The following is a 16,249-nucleotide window of genomic DNA, read 5'->3' on the forward strand; positions in this document are numbered from 1 at the left end:
AGATTGTTTCATGATATCGACAACATGCCTCCCAGTGTACCTATCCCTCTTCCCTTACATGCGGCATTATGCTTTTCAATTGTGTAGCGAATAGATCCTCAAGGGGGTGGCCTTTGAAGTAAATATCTCCTCAGAACTTGTTAGCTCAAATCACATTTGTGATTGGTGTCAGATTTCCTGCTGAGCTCGTCCATCTGGGCCTTTTATGCGCCGACAGGTGGGTTGCCTGCACAAAGATGTTGTGGCTCATTGCCCATTTCCACAACACTGCTAGAGAACACAGCTTCACATATTTGGTGCCTCTCAGTTGATTTAAAACATTGTTACCATAAGGTGCATCAGAATCAACATCCTGGAGGCCGCCATCATGTGCAGAAAAGCATACAGATCTAGGAATGCTGCCTTAGGCGTTTGTGTCCCTAGCGTTGTCCTCCTTCCACATGTCGTGGATGTGAAGGCCTCCCAGAGTCGCTTCTCACCCTGACAGGGAGGAGTTGGTTGCTATGGTGAAATGATGCAGTGGGTCCTGAAAAGCAGTTACTATCCGCAGGTTGCTGTTGTCGGACCACCACAGCAGACCTTTCTGCAGACATGATAGAATGGACAAGGCTTCGACTAGAATGCCTGACAATTGGGACAAGGTCACCAACAGGTGTAGCTGAGTGCGTCTAATCTGCAGCCTGGCCATAGGTAGCGGCAAGACGCATGCTGCCATCAGTCCAACAGAAGTAGGAACCACCAAGTTGTCGGCACGTGAGAAATGCACAATGAGCGCGCCTCCGGTATGTTTATTCTGGTTTCCATCGGGAAAACATTTTCCAGCTTTGAATAACAGATGAAGCCAATGAATTCTCTCCCGAAGCGGGATGAGGATTTACATTTACCTATTGGCCCAGAGAATACATCAGATCTAGGAGGATTTGCAGGTGCTCCGATGCTTGCGTTGGAGACTGGGCTCTGATCAAATGTCGTGCAAGCAAGGATACAAGTGAATGGCTTTCAGGCGTAGGAATGTCATCAGCTTGGTGAACACCCCTTGGGGATGAGCTAAGGCCGAAGGTCAAAGCTTTGTACCGATAATGATGTGTGTTACGCTCACCTGATATCCCCGGGGGCGTCTGGAAGGCTCCGAGATCTGGAACCGTGGATGCGTGGTTGCCCAGTGCTGAATAATGAATCTGCAATTACAGAAGGGAGGATTTGCGATTCCCGTCTCTAATGGGTGAATCTGAACTCCCTCTGACCGATTCCCTTCCCACTGGGTTCTTTTCTCACCTTAGTTATTTGTAGGGTGAGCTATCCGTCCTGTGCTTCTTGTGCAGGGGTGCTTGACGTTTGTTGGCGAGCTGCCCGAGTTGCTTCACTGGTGCAGTAGGCCTTCCTTGGGCCCAGGCCTGCTGTGACCCGAAATCTGCTGGTAGGCAGGTAGGTGTGTTAATTGTAAATCTTTGTTCTGTTTATGGTGGGAATTCGTTAATGTCTATCTCCTTTTCAGGTGCAAAGGTCTTAATGCTGCCGTGCCGGATGGAGAGGCAAGTTTTCTAGGTAAAAGAAAGCGCAAAGCGCGCCGCCTTTATTGTCTTTTAAAGTTAACATGTGTTTTCTTGTTCTCTTCACAGGCCGCTGTGGTGCTACGAAAGAGCGTGATGAAAAACAGGCCCCCGGAATCCGCTAAGGTAAGAACAGAGCTGTGCGGCTGTTTAATATTGAAAGCGAACCTGAATATGTCTCTTTTCCTTTGCAGATGTTGCTGTGGTGGTCTGGATGGAAGCGTGGCGTAGCACGATGGAATTCAGTTAAGACTGATGGAATTCGATGTTTTGGAAGTGCGCGTTCTAATATTGTTTTTCCCCTTCTTGTTACTGCAGGTCGCAATGTTCGAACAGCAGCTGTGGTAGTGGTTCGCCGGAAGTCCTTAAGCTAGTACTCACAGGTGAGTGATGTTTCTTCTTCACTACGTTTCCACAGATTGCAGCCCAGTTGAGATGCTGAGTGCTGGGTGGTGTTTTCTCAGGTAAGACAGAATAAATCTTGTTCTTGCAGGATTACAGGAAGATGCTGAAGACCAGGAGCTGGACACGAAGCGTGTTCTGCAGTCAGGGTGTGGTTTATATAGCCCAGGTAAAGTAGTACCAGGGAAAATAGTTCCAGGGCTGCCACATCCAAAACACTAGGCTGCATGGCTTGGTTATTAGAACTAGACTGTGTGGGTGCTTCCATGTTGGATTTAAAGGCCCATGTACATAAATGGGACCTAGTTTGAACAGCCCTTCCTTCCTACATATGAGCCTGGTGTCTTGTGCCAGGAGCCCTTTTGCAGTGGTTTTAAGGCCCTCAGGGTTATGGTGGGAGCCTGCTTGTGGCATAACTCGTGCCCCCTCACAGTGGTTATGACCATATGGGCCTGTAGAGAACGGCAGGGAGGCGGCCAGATGGTGACGTGTAAATGGGCAGCCTGCAGGCCAACAGCTACTAACCAGGCGCCTGACTGAAGTGATGATCGCATGAGAGCGGGCGTAATCATCTTGAACTTTCTTGGGGTAAGAAAAGGTTGAAGGGGGAAGGTCTAGCACCATCCACAGGCCAGCCTTATATTTCTTCAGAACAGTGAAGAACCTTGAATAAAAACCATGAAACTCCTCTGAGGGAGGTACCCATTCTATTGCTTCTATGAGCAGCAGTTTACATATCTACTGTGAAAGAGTCAGGGTCTTTGAAGGAGGGGATGAAGCCAGATGGAGGATTGGGAGAAAGATGAAGGTAATTGCCCATGTGTACCACCGATAAGGACCAGATGTTGCAGGTTATTGGTCTCCACAGTCTAAGATGACTACGTACCCGACCTACTGGTGTGGTGTGGATCGGCACCCTTCCATCACTGACTGTTTTGATTCTGGCGTGGAGGTGGACAAGGCTGGTAGAAGAATCCCAGGGAAAAGGGGGCATGGGTAGAGGGTGGAGAGAGGATCAGGGGGCATAGACGCTTCATTCAAGGAGCACTCGGATCTGTCCTGCCTCTTCCAGGGATCACGAAGCCTGTGAAATAATTCCGAAGACCCAGGCTTTGAACGGAGTTTGGTAAGAGCTGCCAAATACTTTGCATCATTCTTTTAATATACAGCTAAGGAAGACTGCACACATCTATTTACTGCGCCACAATTTGATTTGAATGAGTAACACTACTTATGTTGAAAATCGAAACATTGCCCCGATCTGAGGAAGGCACAGGGAATGTGCCGAAACACGTGTTATCGAAGAAGGGCTTTCAATAAATCGATTTTCAACATAAGTAGTGTTACTCATTCAAATCAAATTGTGGCGCAGTAAATAGATGTGTGCAGTCTTCCTTATCTAATCTTACAATCGGAGTAGGGGAATTCTGAGTCTCCGTTTCCTGCACACACCATTGCAACACCATTGGAATTGTTACATAGATTTAAAGTCGCGGAGGTTAAAGAGTGATTTTCCCAAAAAGTTCCCTACGTTTCTTCTTTTAATATACCTCCACACTTTCCTGGATGCCAGATTGAAACTTGGTGGATTTGGGCAGCACTTGACGCCTAATTGACACACCTACATCCATGTCCCGTGCAGGTCCATTCATAAAATCTTGTGCTTCTATGCAGGCTATTCACCCAGCTTTTTCTAGAACTTAAGATTGCCTCGTGCCATAAACGCTTAAGCATTGGCCTGCATAAAGCTGGGGGAAGAGTTCCCGCCCTAGAAGATTCTGCAAAGGGGATGAATTAGTTTATCCTTTGCTTTTCCCAAAAGAGTGCCGCTGCTATCATGGAGTGAGATGGAGGATGGCCCATCACGCAAAGCTTCTCCACTGGGAGAGTACTGTACCTCATATACACTTTTTGCTACTGGCTGGACCAAAGCTGTATTTTGCCAAATTTGTTAGGCCTCTCCCCCCACATCCAAATGAAGGTGTATAACGTACCTCTGTGCCCTTTCTCAAAGGGACTGGAGAAAGGACCCCTTGGTCTGTCTGTAGAGTTCCGGGACGGGAATCCCCATGTACTCTTACATTGGAATGCAGGGTACCCTCTTAACTGTCCTTCGAAGCTTCACCCTGGTCGTCTGCTACATCATCGTTGTCCGTAGGACCAGGCGGGGGAGGAAGTAGTGGATCCTCCAGGTGCAGAGTAGGAGGTGGAACCATGGTTTGAGTGCCTGTGTACCATGACTGAGGAGGCAGTGGCACCTCTGATGTCACTGAGGAACAGCAGGTTGAATATGGGGTCCCAATGGATGTGGAGCGGGAATCAGCACTTCTTTGATGAGGGACTTAATTGAGTGGAGGTTTTTGGTGAGGATCTCTTGGCCCTATTGCTGAAAGGCACAGAGATGAGTGGCAGAATACCTTCTCACACTGGGTGACCATTATACTGATGGAGGAAAGGTGGGATCCCTGAAGCACCAGACGGCACCAATGAAAAATATGGAAAATTACATTCATGGCGATCCAGGTTCTTAGTCTGGGCTCTCCCTCCTTCACAACTGGTTGGGTATGCCTGCATCCGCAGGCGGGCCGGAAACAGCTGGCTGCAAAAGATAGCTGCTGTCACTTTAAGAAAATGGCAGGTGTAGGGCCTATGTCATGCGTGCGTCCCTGCACGCCACTCCCACACCTTACCGACACGTCACCAACGTTCCACACCCAGTTCCTGGTTACACTGATGGCGGTACATTAAGTAAATACTATTGAGGATAGCTGGGTGGGTGGGTGTTTTGAAGATGTGAGCCCGGACCAAGAACCTGAATCACTATGAAGGTAATTGTTAAATTCTCTTTCATCCGGGCTCTCCCTCCGTCCCAACTGGTTGGGACCAGACTAAAAAGCCTTAAAATAAGTAAGGGTGGAGAAGACAGCATATACAGAATTCAAGCAAACAAGTCGTTGAGCACCGCTTGGCCAAATTTAGCATTATTTCTAGAGGATGTATCCATAGCACAGTGCTTGCAAAAGGCAACAGTGCGCTCGCCCAAGTAGCAGCTCTACAGATTTCTGCAATGGGAACATGCCTAGTAAAGGCCATGATGCTGCCTTGGCTCTTGTGGAACAAGCCTGAAGTCTCTGCAGGGTCGCAATCCCTTTCATATCATAAGCCTTCGAGATACAGGAGACAACCAATCTGGCGATGGAAGCTTAGCTGCCTTATTTCCAGGAGAGGGACCACCACAAGTAATGAAGAGCAGTCTGCTTTCCTGAACGGTTTGGTCCTATCTAAATAAAATGTTAGAGTCTTACAACGTCTAGATTATGCATCGTCTCCTCGGCCGTGGAAGCATGAGGTCTAGGAAGAAAAACAGGAAGGCAGATTTCTTGATTTAAATGAAAAATCGGAAACCACCTTTGGTAGAAAGGAGGGGACCGTACTTAAGACTACTTTTTTCTTTATGGAATATTATACAAGGTTCCTAGCCGAAGCAATGGCTACTAAGTTCTATTTCACATAATGCCATAGACTCGAATGGTTTTTGCATTCGAGCTGACAAAACTATGTTGAGGTCCCACTGGTGTGGTGGTACACGAACAGGCAGATGTAAACGTATAATGCCCTCAAAGTGCCTACAAACAGACTTCTGCTCACTGTTTAGGTATGCTCCAGGTAATGTTGGCAAGTGTCTACTTTGACACCCGTAGAAACTACATGAGACATGAAGGACAAGACGTTATCAATGGAAGCCTCTAGAGGATTAAGGTTGCCGTCCAGGGCCCAGGGACAGAATCTTATCCATTTGCTATGATATTGCTTCCTTGTAGAAACTTTCCTGGAAGCTGACGTTGTTAGATTTTGTTCTGACCATTGTAAGTGAGAGAAGGCAATGTTTTGGGAACCAAGCCTTCAAATTCAATAATTGATGGGAGGGATTGAGAACCTGCCCTTTCATTTGAGACAATAGATCCCTTGATAACGGGAGCTACATGGGTTTAGATAGTACTGTTTATGTGCAACAAAAGGCTCTAGAGGCAGACTCAAATGAGGACTGGCCATTTTAGTTAGTTAAACATTGGATCTGTCATTTAAAGTGTTGTCAACAGGCTCAAATGACCTACAGTGTTTGGAAGCAACTAACCCAAAGGGGAAGGAGATACTGATTTATTACATTAATAACAGAAAATCGGGTGGCGCGGGGGGGGGAAATCCGGGGCAGGGATGGTGTACCCGATGAAAGCCTTAGGAACATGTGCCAAATGATGGGGGATATTTAAAAAAATGCACCCCCTTAAATTCACAGCATTGGGGACCTCAATGTGCAGTTTGAGCCAATAGATGTGTTAAATGGTCTCTGGGATGACCAGGATGTAGCACTTGGGATTCCAAAATTGGAGTCTGTTAAACACATTAGGCTACACCCGGGTGCTATTGAAGCTGCTAGGTTATTATATGTGGTGGGCTTCTGTTCATGCAATGGGAGGATCTCCCCAGACAAGCCTTCATCAGTAACTTACGAAGGTTCACAGGGTAGCTCACGAATGGATTATATTCTGCTAAATGTGATATACTTAGATGTGGTTATCAGTATGGAAGTCATACGACTATCAGATAGTGACCACCACCTACTAAGCTGCTTTTTAAGGTTTGATTGGGGTGGGACAAACATGTGGGGATAAGAGGGGGAGGAGCTCAGTTACTTTTATAGGCAATTACAGGCAGGTGGTCAAATGGTCTTAATTGCACCACAGTGTGGTTGAACCACAAATGTTTGCGAGCGTTGCTCAACATATAGAAGGAATTTGTCTGGGTGACTCTAATCCCCATAACCCTAGAGAATAATACTGTGACATGGTGAAGACTTTGTCGTCATACTTCACCAAACCAGCTAGCAGTATTAGGAAATACAATTTGGAGAAGGTGGATCGGTGAAGACTGTTTGGTAGCAAAACAGAATTTGTTAAATTGTCTTACAAATGCAGGAGTGGTTGACATGTGTAATTTAAAGAACCTGCAGACAAAGTATAAGGCTGTTGTGGCTGTGAAAAAAGGCACAATACTTTAAAAACAAATAGGGCAAACTGTCTTATAGCAAATGTGGCAACCAGGTACATTTTTGGAGGTTGGTCCAGGGGGCGTGAAGTGACTTTGGTAGGACCGGTCTGTAGTCCGATTGCTCCAACCGAACGGTTTAACCATTTTTGCAAATCTGTATAAGAAAGGACAGGACGAGCCATGTGTCTTACCAGAGCAGCAGAGTGGTAGTGACCACGATGAGGGCCCACTAAAATTGAAACAGCTGAGGTGGAGGAGACCATGATTGGGCTTGAGAGTGGGAAACCCCCAGGGCCAGATGGAATTCTCAGCGATTTGTTAATGGATGAGCCTTCGATATGGGCCCTCTTGCTTACCCGAGTATTTGATTATGTTGCAAGGAAGGGTGATGTGCCCCAATCAGGGTGAGAGGCAATTATAATACCATTGTATAACAAGGGAGATAAGAAGCCTGGGATTTACAGACCGATTTCGCTGTTACATGCAGTTGTGAAGGTATATGCATGCGCACACTGCTGAACAGTCTACAGTACTGGACCAGAAAAGGCAATCCCATCAACCATCTACATGCCGGTTTCCAGCCTGGCATTGGAACAGTCACCAGTGCTTCCAGCTGTACGAAGTCTGGCAAAGTATGTGTCCTTGTGTCATATATCGCCCTTGGAAAGTATGGAGCAGATGGGCGATATGGAAGAAGGACTAGACTCCGAGTAACTGCAAGGTGCGGTCTAGTCTTTCTGTTGTACTGCCTACAAGTACCGGAAAATGGAGAACACCTGTGCGTTGCCACTTTCTTGCTGCCGACGTGAGTACACCTCGCTTGTGCTCTGCCTCCAGTGGTTACTCTGCGTTTCCTGTGCCCTCCTTACCTGTTAGTCTGCCCGTGTCTTTCCGTTACCGCTGTTCGCGGTTTCCTACTCCCGTTTATCCCGCTTTCCTGTCTGTTATCTGCTTCCGCTGCTTTACGCGCTCTGCGCTGCCTTCTAATACTCACACCTGCTTCAGCGTCTTATCTGCCATCGGACGCCTTTTTGCTGGGAACTCTTCGTTGTCCAAGTTCTTTGGAGTACTGTACTGTTTGTGCTGTTCCGCACTGGACCGTAATACCTATTCACAAAGAACACTTACCAGTGCATGCTGGTTATTGAAGTACGGACACACGCCAACAACTTCCTGCCAGCTACAGCTACACAATCTTCCAGGGTTTTTCGGCAAGGCTTTTCCCTGGTTTGGGGTGGGCTCCCCGGAGTTCCCCGCTGCCGGGTTAATTGCTTATAGGCAAGGTGGCCTCCGGGGGAGCTCGCTCCTATTTCGTCAAACAGAAGAATAAGATCGTCAAGACAACGACAAAGACAGCCTGGAGGGAAAAGCCGGAAAGCTCATCAGACGAATCCGTAAAGACCCACACAGAATCATCAGGTGAGGAGTGGGCTAGTGGGAAGGAAAGTGTGAGTGACAAACCTACAGATTCTGAGACCTTGCAATATCCTAGGATTTATGCGGTCTTCGAAGACTTAAGGAATGCATTTGACAGTGTCAAGATGTAAATTGTGGTCTGTTTTGCGAAACAAGGGTGTACCAAATTTGTTGCGGTCTTGCATTATATCCCTTATTCTAATAATGGTGCTTCTGTGAGGTGGGGATTGGGATGGGAAACAACCGACACCTTTTCGGTAGAGTTTTCATTGAAATCTGCGAAGATCTCTCGATGGAGCTTAACCGAAAAAAACAAGGCAATGGTGTTTGGCCTTAAAAACAGTAAGAAAATCAATTTGAAGATTTTAACAGAAGAGTGTATTTTAGAGATGGTATATTATGATTAATAGGGGATTAGGTTCACGGAAGATGTCACATGGACAGCTCAATGTGCGAAGGCAGTGACCTCCCTAGAGAAGCATAGTAGTGGAATTCGCCACGTTAACACAAATGGAAAGGGTGCAATTTCCCTTGCTCTTAATCTATAGAGAGCAAGGGTTGGGCAGCAAACCCCTATGGGGCTGAATTATGGGGTAATTCTGTAGTCGTACAAATGAATGTGCTGGACAACCACTTCTTAAGCTCACTACTTATGTAACCGCAGGGCGCCCCAATGGCTAGCTTGAGACTGGAATGTGACAAAGCCTCTGAGTGACATTGCAGCAAGTAGACCACTAAAATATTGCGTTAGATTGTGGATCACCCCGGAGCTTGTTAAATACAGGAAAGCAATTGTGAGCCTGCAAAGCGTTCTTCTGTCAAATTCGCTCCCATGGTTGAGGAGCATTCGTAAAGGCTTTGAGGCCCTTAATTTACCAACCCTTTGGACTGAGGCTGCTGATGATCTCGAAGAAGGTGGCCCAAATTAAGTGCAATGATGATTTCATTGGGAAAATTTACAAGGCATGTGCCGCACTGAAGACTGGTGTACCATATTTATTGGTAAAAGGAAATGTGGGCTTTGAGTCCCATTTAGATTGAAGAACGCCTGGGGGTATGCCCGAGCCCTGTTTTTTCAACTATGCATCGATACACTAAAAGTAGCCCTTTTTACAGCCTCTGACACCCAATGTAAAATCTGCAGCGATTCTGAGGAAACAAAGCACTTTCTACTTTTGTGCCCCGTGTACCGGGACTTAGGAAACGCTACCTTGACCATCTTTTTTAGGTTAAAGGGTGTAAGGCAAATCAAAGCAAATTTAACATTCTGTAAGAGTACGATCGATCCGAATGACATCTATTTTATTGCAAAACGTACACAGCATTGTTAAGAGCAAAATGTGTGCATTAGAAATGAAACTATAGATTTAATAAGGGATTTCTTAATTGTAATACCTGGTGTATTGTATGGCTGTTTATGAATTCTAAGCTTGCTTAACTGTTTTAACTGTAATATTGCTTTTATGGTTAACAATGCTGAATAAAGCTTGTTTGAACAATCTGGAGGTCCTCTCTAACTCCAGGAGGTCTGGAAAACAAATATGGCAGGTCAGACCAGATCTATAAGAATCATTGTAAGATTCTGGGATATCTTGAATTTGAGCAATGTTGTGTATCAGTGGGAGAGGTGGTAAAGCGTAGAGTTCTATGTTAGACCAGTCCAGGTGTAGGGCATCTCCCAGGGACTGAAGACCCTAACCCTGCTTTGACGTAAACTGAGGACATAAGAGTGTTGTGCTGATTGGCAATGAGGTCTACCGCTGGATGGCCCCACGTTTGAAATATCTTCTTCGCTACAGTTTCAGTTCCCACTCGTGCAGAGCAGACTGTAACCTGCTTAGCCTGTCTGCTAGGACATTCTTCTTTCCCTCCAGATGGGAGGCCAACAAGAAAATGTGATTCTGAATGGCCCAATAACAAATCTTCTCTGCAAGGAGACACAGGGGAAGGGAACAAGTACCTCCTTGCTTGTTGACATAGAACATTGCAGTGGTATTGTCCGTGAGAATTTTAACCACCTTTCCTTGGAGAGGGAAGAAATGATTTTAGAGGGAAAAATATGGTTTAGTTACAGGACATTTATGTAGTCCCTTTTTCTTGAGAAGACAAAAGGCCATGTCTTGAGAATGTAGTAGTTTGTTTCAGTTGCAGGCAAGATGCCACTGAACTGTTCCCATACAAAAACCTTGCCAAGGGAACTAGATTCATACAAAAGGCCATTAGCCACAAGAGTCTTTGAAACCACCAATCTGTTAGAAGCTGATGTGTTTGAAAACCGAGATGACTTGCTGAATTGTAATCAACCTTTCCGGGGGAGAGAAGGCTTTCCGTAGAGTAGTATTGAATACCGCTTCTAGAAATTGAATCCTTTGCGAAGGAATGAGTTTGGATTTTGCCACATTTATTGAAATCCCTTGGTTGAAAAGAGTGTGGCATGTTAATTGCATCTTTTGAAGCAATTCCTCCAGAGATCTGGCCTTAGAAGCCAGTCTAGGTATGGATATAGATGTACTGTCCTTAACCGAAGGTTAGCTGCTACTGTTTCCAACATTTGTGAATAGCCTTGATGCAGAATGGAGTCTGAAGGGCAGACATGTGAATTGGAAATGATACGTTCCTATGGTGAACCACAGGAACTGGCAGTGATCTCTAAAGATGGGAATGTGAAAATAAGCATCTTGTAGATCTATAGATGCCATCCAATCGTTGAATTGGAGAGAGGTTAGAATGAGGAATGGTAACTATATAAAAGGTTTTGATTAACAGAAACTGGTTGAGATCTGAGACATCTACAATTGGCCGAATCCAGAAGGTCTTTTTTGGGATAATAAAGGAACTGGAATAAAACCCGACCTAATTCCTCTTGAGGAACCAATTCTAGCGATCCCAAGGATAGAAGTTTTTGAATCTTGACCAGGAGCTCTGGGGATGATTTTTGGAACTTAGGTGGAGAGGATGGGAGAATAGCAGGAAGGGCAAGACGGTAACCGTGTTAAAAAATACTCAAAACCTGTGCCTCGAGTGAGGTTCTCCCAATGAGGAAGAAAGTTGAAAACCCTTCCTGCTAAAAGATATGTACATCCGTGGGAAGTCAAACAGACTTCTTTTGGTCTTGCGAAGAATTGGTAGGCGAGGGCCCGACTTTGATTTAGGTCTAGATCTTCTCTTCTTAGAAGAGGAATATGATTTTGTGGATGTAGAAGGGCCACTATTCCCTTGAGGATGTGGTTTGATACGGTTGTTTCACCGAAATTGAGCTAATAGTTTTAGCAACAGTGACTATGGCTTTACATTTGTGAAGTACCTCATCACTGGAGGGATCAAAAAGGGTTATTGCGTCAAAAAGAAGGTCAAGAACTTTCTCTTGAATATACTGGTGTAGAGAAGAGGCTGATAAGTATGCATGTCTACGCATGCAGACTGCATTAGTGACTGCTCTGGCTGTTCAATCATTGAAGTCCTCAACAACGAAGCTGTTGGATAGCCGCCACTCTACCGCCTGAAGTCCAAAAGGAAAACTCAGAGGCCTCCTGAGGGAGCAGAACAGTAAATCACTCCGGGTTCTCCCAATTAAAGATATTAAATTTGGCTAAAACTGTAGCAGTATTTACTTGCCTGAGTAGCAAGGTAGCCTTAGTGTAAGACTTTTTACTTTGTGCTTCCCAGGCCTCTACATTCTAATCTAGACCCGGAGAAGCAGATGAAGGACCTTTTCCCTCGGTGCCTAGGACAGCTGGAGAAGTGCTACCGGACTGGATCTCGAGTGGGAATGTGTTTGCCTCTTGTGAGAGGACTTATGTGCCTTCTTCGATACCAAGGAGCTCAAGGGTTCAAAGGCAGTAACCAAGGATGTTATCTTTCTGTACCGAAGTACTGGAAGATTTACTTGCTGTAGCAGATACAGGGGAATCAGAAGGTACCGAGTCAACACCTGAGGCATGCGTCTCTTCGAAGAAACCGTTGCCTGTTTCAATTACTGAGGCAGAAGAGGTTTTCCTTGGTACCGTAACTTTTTTGTCCAGTGTAAACAATGTTTCCGGTACCGGGAGGTTCTTTTTAGATCCTCTCCCATGTGGAGGTACTTGAGTTTTCACACCCATGGGTAGTCAGGTGAAATTGCGCGAGGGTTCCCCCTAAAACGGTCCTGTGAAGAACCCAGAACTGAGGAGACAGTCTTCCCATGGGTACCAAAGGCCGGTGCCGAAACACGTACCTCCCCTCAAGGTATGGTCCCCCTCCCTCTTACCAATGTAGGCCTCCTCCCAGTTCCATATGAAGTCTTCTCTCGATGTCACAGCTGGGACTGGTACCGAAGAAGTGTCCAAAAACCCAGGTTCTCACTGGGTAATTTATATCCAGACACCGGATGCAGGCATGATGGGGATTGGCCGCCGAGAATTGCTTCCGACAATGGATGCACGGTTTTAATCCTGTCGTATACGGCATGCATTGGAGGAAAGCACCACAAAAAATAAAATTAAAATGAATGACCAATCGCTAATGAAAAAGGGATGGACAGCAGAAAGTAACATCCCAAACAGGTGGGATTCGCAGAGTGCAGCAAAATTCAGACCCGCCAGTAGGTGGAAAACAACTGGGTCTGGAGCATTGGTGACGTAGGGGTAAGGTGTGAGCCGGGCACGCCAAGGAACGCACGCGTGACATAGGCCCTACACCTTCAATTTTCTTCAAGTGACAGCAGCTATTTTTTGCATCCAGCTTTTTCCGGCCCACCTGCAGATGCAGGCGTAACAAACCAGATGGGAAGGAGAGAGAGCCAGGATGAAAGCGTTATCTGTACCACACGGCATGTGCTCGGACGTATCTGGAGATGCGTCACCCAGAGATAGGCCACAATCCGATCCAGGAGACTGACGCGGAGAGCCATGGCCTGCTAGGGATGAGGTAGGGTCTTGGACACCATAGAGGCTGTGTTGCCCCCTGCAGTGATCTGAGGAGCGGGGCCTACTGTGCCGGCAGGCCCTTGGATGTTTGCCTGATGAGCAGAGTCTATGAGGATTCTGACCGATGCGAGTCCCTGGTACAAGCCTCGTCGAAAACGGAGGTTCCCTTGAGACGAGACCCGCATTAGACCCAGACGGATCCTCTGCAAAGGCACTGATAGAAGTCTTTTCAGCTGCCTTGAGGCGAGTAACGGTAGGCTTATTGCAATGGGCCCACTTTGGGAAACGCCTTGAAGTAATTGCTCGTCTGAGGTGCCAAAGTAAATGGAGTTATACTCACCCTCTTGGACTTGACATAGGTCTTAAAGTGATCCGGAGCAGTTGCCAGAAAAATGTCCTCAAACCAGGTCAGTCAACTCCTGGAGGACGCAAAGGAAAGTTCATCAGTGTGCGCACAGGCGTTCCAGCAATGGCTTCAGCCTGAAGAATGGTGCGTAGGAGAATCCTGCAAATAAACTATCTTTGCACTGCAGGTACCCATCCGATGGATAGAAAGGGACTTGTGGCTGGGAGTGGTTGAGCGCATGAGGGGAGGAGGCAGCACCATGCCTGTGCATGCTCCCGTTACACTTCAATTACTACTACACAGAGTGGTCCCTTCCCCATAGGGATGACTTCCAAATAGCATGGAGGAAGGAGATGGGACATTACTACTAAGAGCATATAACAATATTGTGCCCTTTCCAGCAACCACTTGTCACAATACTTACCGTATAATATTGTATCTCCTACCGTTAATAGCGATTACCTTCAAGTAATTAATGAATTTCCACAGCCAAGATTTGCTGCCATATTTACCATCAAAATGGTAGAATCTAAAACAATGCTCGGTCTTAACAATTATGGTAATGTGGGGACCTGGAAACTGCAGCAGGATTGAGGGGAAAAGCTTCTGGGGGTTCTCTTTTGTTTGGTGTGTACGCGTAGTGTGAAAAACCAACATAGTTCAAACATATGCAAAATGCAATACCAACTCTTGACTATGCTGCAGAATATTTTTGATCTCAGTAAAAATATCCAGTACTGGCCAAGTGAGATTGACTAGGGTTTGCATTTTATCATAAGAGGGGTGGAACTTTAAATGCAGTTCAGTACTTGTAAAAGGGGCTGAACATAGACATTTGAACGTATACTCCACAGTCAACCACATCAAGAAGGCACTGAATCTTCCCTATGGAACGCTAGTCATACACCTACTCAAGGAGGGCCAGAACAAATCTTGGGCAACTTAACCATCCCAAACACCAAAGCAGATTGTGACATGAGGAAAGGGGTGACCTAGGGTGTCAAAGATTGTAACAGGAAAAAAAATGTAGAAAAACAAATATTTCTGAAAAGATACCTTCACTTAATACAAAATGCCTAGAAGGCTACTCTCAACTTTGTACATGTGCAGGATCCATCCCTCTACAGAAGGCAAAGTGACGAAAGGCCAAAACTGCACATTCATCCAGAAAAGCTGCATCTTTAAGGGCAGCTGTAAGGGAAAACTATATAGTACATTAGTTAGTTCACTGAGGAATCTAAAAACATTTTTTGAAGAAGGGAGTGAATTGTGGCTTTTTAAAGAAGCTTTGGCCTGAAATCTTACAACCAGGCATTCATAAAAGCTGCAAATAAAGTTTGCCAGAGATGGATCAAAGTCCTCGAACGAAGTATTGCAATACATATCCCAAGTATATCCCAAGTATAGCTTGTAGACTTTATTCTTAAATTTAGAAAACAATTTATTTCTAGACCACTTGAAAACATTCTGAGGTTCTATGATGCTCTTTACAACTTCCTTGTTAGCCGATAGGATAGGGAATATAATAGTTTCTATATTAGTATAATTGTCTCCAGCATGAATGCTAATTGGTTTGCGGCATAAACGTTAGAAATCTGTATTCTTGATTAAAAATAGCATGTCACTATATCAATCTTGTAATGGGTTTAAATAAAGAAGGTTGTCGCAGGGTGCTGGACGGCTCATGAAGCCTCAAATTAAATATCCTCAGGGGAGAATTGTGGCCAACTGCCTTAGACTATCATAACATTTCTTTTTTGGTTTTAATAGATAACCTATGCATGTTCCTTTCTTTTTGAAGGCAACGTTTGTTTTACTACTACAGAGATCCATTTGTTTGCTTGAATTCAGGGCAATCATCATGCGTAGTAAAACTTTAAAGGGATCAAACGACTTGCTGAATCCTGTAGCTCAACACAACACACAGAGGGTCTTCATAAAACAGGTGACTACTGACAGTTTAAGCAGATCTAGTAAATGAGGCTGCAGTCAACGCACATCAGCATTATTGTTACATTTTTGGACATACACTGAATCGTTCACTTTTCAGAATAAAATCAATGTGGGAAGGAGAAAGGGAAGATAACGCCCTTTTTCATTTCCTGTTCTTCACTTGTACTTACACTAATACTATACATGCACAGGGAAGGAATTGGGAAGGAACAAGACAGAGCTACACTCTGGCAAAAACTGACTTGCCGGAGCGCCGTTCCATGTACACACGAGGCCCAACCCTCCCCCTTCAAGTTGAGAAAACTCTCTGCCCCAGACTGCTGAGAGTCTCCTGAACTCTCTGTCTGAAACACACCGTTCAACTAACTGCTGTAAGTCTTGCTGTGTCTCAGACACAGGCCCCCTCAACTTTGGGAGCGGGGGAGATTGTTTACCGTGCTTTTGCATACCGCCACTCAGCTGCACGCATAAAGACGCAGTGTTTCTGTGCGTCGTACAGCTCAGTTGAGATATGCAACAATTTCGCAGACTGCATCTGAAAGTAGTAATGTTGCTCAACAGCCCAAACTCAAGCAATGTAACTGTCCAAAGCAGTATACATGTTGCATGCGTTGCACACATTTTAATTG

General features: G+C 45.5%; 1 protein-coding gene across 4 annotated transcripts in view; it reads right to left on the reverse strand.

Annotated features, from left to right (window-relative positions):
• The window catches only part of AFTPH (aftiphilin), an 826,627-nt gene that overhangs the window by 298,878 nt on the left and 511,500 nt on the right, over positions 1–16,249 (reverse strand). The window lies entirely within an intron of this gene.

Source organism: Ambystoma mexicanum, chromosome 4q (genome assembly GCF_040938575.1).
Source record: "Ambystoma mexicanum isolate Mex_15411 chromosome 4q, UKY_AmexF1_1, whole genome shotgun sequence".
Classification (NCBI taxonomy): domain Eukaryota; kingdom Metazoa; phylum Chordata; class Amphibia; order Caudata; family Ambystomatidae; genus Ambystoma; species Ambystoma mexicanum.